Source organism: Corvus brachyrhynchos, unplaced genomic scaffold (assembly GCF_000691975.1).
Source record: "Corvus brachyrhynchos isolate BGI_N302 unplaced genomic scaffold, ASM69197v1 scaffold325, whole genome shotgun sequence".
Classification (NCBI taxonomy): Eukaryota; Metazoa; Chordata; class Aves; order Passeriformes; family Corvidae; genus Corvus; species Corvus brachyrhynchos.
In genome coordinates this window covers 1,070,938-1,072,891 of record NW_008238356.1, presented here as the reverse complement: position 1 = coordinate 1,072,891, position 1,954 = coordinate 1,070,938, and positions in this window count along the sequence as shown.

Sequence of the window (1,954 nt, the reverse complement as noted above, 5' to 3'; positions counted from 1 at the left end):
ATCCTTGTATAACAGAGGACACTCCTCACACAGAGGAGACAAGGATTCATTGCAGACAGGGCAGAAGAACAATAGACTCAGTGTTGAAGAAAGGCATAAATAATTGAGAACGTCTGCAGAGGGACTAAGTTCTCACAGGAACTGGCTTTTAGCCACTTGTAAATTAAGTGTGAAGCACACAGAAGTAGGAGGCACACAAACCTGAAATGATTAGGCAAAAAGAACAGCCAAGCACAGGTCCCAGTGAGGCAGTCAGCAGAAGAGCTCTATCAGCTCCAGCTGTAGGTAGAGGCCAGCAGACCTTTTGGAAAAGTTTTTAAGGTATAGGGCACTATTTTTCATCTCCAGCTGGGCAAAGCCTGGTTCTGTTTAGTGGAACATAACCCACTGGATCTCTGTATTTGGTTTGCTCTCTTCCTTCACATGTTCAGTGTCCACAGTGGCCTAGCATCATGCAAACCTGACCAGATCTCAAGATCCCACAGTCTTTTTCTTCCAAGAGCTGGACTTTGACTGGTCTCTACCACAAGGCACCATTGTCTGGGACCTTCATCACCCTTAAGCTCTAGCAAATTTGGGACTGTAACTTCTCCTGGAGTCTGCCTCTTCTGTTGATGCTATGAAAAAAAAAAGAAAAATCAAGCAACTCTGAACTACTTCTGAATTTCTCAGGAAGATTCCCTCCTAGAAGCAGGCAGCATCCCAAAACGACTTTTTCTGTCCTCAACTGCCTATTTTGAGTGGGCAGTCCCATGAACAAAGAACCAGAACACCAGAAATTTCAGTTTACATGCAGATATCTGCCCATGCCACCCATTTTTCCCTCTATCCTTTCAGGACTAAACATGTTTTGTTAAGAATCAGGCACATCTGCAGTTACTCCAGCTTAAAAACAGCAAGGCTGTGAGTCAGAGACTTTGGTCAGCCAGAGCCCACTGCTGCAGTGGTGGTGAGTTCTCATATCCTCTAGTTTACAAACTTCCTTCTTACACCCTTCTCTCCCATTTCCTAACAAACCCTCACCATCGCAGAGCAACTCTCCAAGCTCTAGGGAACCTCCTGTGGGGTCAATCAGTGAGTATATCCCTGCCACCCACACATCTCTCTTCACTCCCTTCCTCCCAGCTGGCTAATGGCATATCTCAGCCTGCAGTTGAACATGGGTTTTTTATTAGAAACCCTTTGTGTCAGCTGGGCATGTGTTTTAACACTTCTTTCTAGCAGCTGCTAAAATCAGCTTGAGTGCCAACATGGGAAGGACAACCAGGAGATGAGGCCCAGACAGCTTGGATTTAGGAAAGGCGGGTCCTGCTTGATCAGCCTGATCTTCTGTGACAAGGTGACCCACCTAGGGGATGAGGGAAAGGCTCTGGATATTGTCTATGGAGCCTTTATTAAAGTCTTTGACACCGTTTCCCACAGGATTCTTATGGAGACACTTGGCTGCTCATGACCTGGACAGGTCAAGTCTTCTCTGGGTAAAGAAATGTCTGGATAGCCAAGCCAGAGAGTGGTAGGGAGTGGAGTGACATCCATCTGGCGCTGGGCATCACTGGGGCTCCCCAGGGTTTTGTACTGGGGCCAGTCCTGTTTAATTTCTTCATTGAGGACCTGGAGGAGGGGATCGAGGGCCCCTCAGTCAGTGTCTGACAGCACCGAGCTGGGCGGGAGTGTGGATCTGCTGTGGGGCAGGAGGGCTCTGCAGAGGGATCTGGACAGGCTGCATCCATGGGATGAGGCCAGTGGGGTGAGGTACAACCAGGGGAACTGCTGGGCCCTGCCCTTGGGTCACAACAACCCCCTGCAGCTCCAGACTGGGGAAAAAGTGGCTGGAGAGCTGGAAAAGGCCCTGGGGGTGCTGGTGACAGCAGCTGGACATGAGCCCAGGGGTGCCCAGGTGGCCAAGAAAGCCAATGGCATCCTGGGCTGTCCCAGCCCGGTTGTGGCAGGCGGG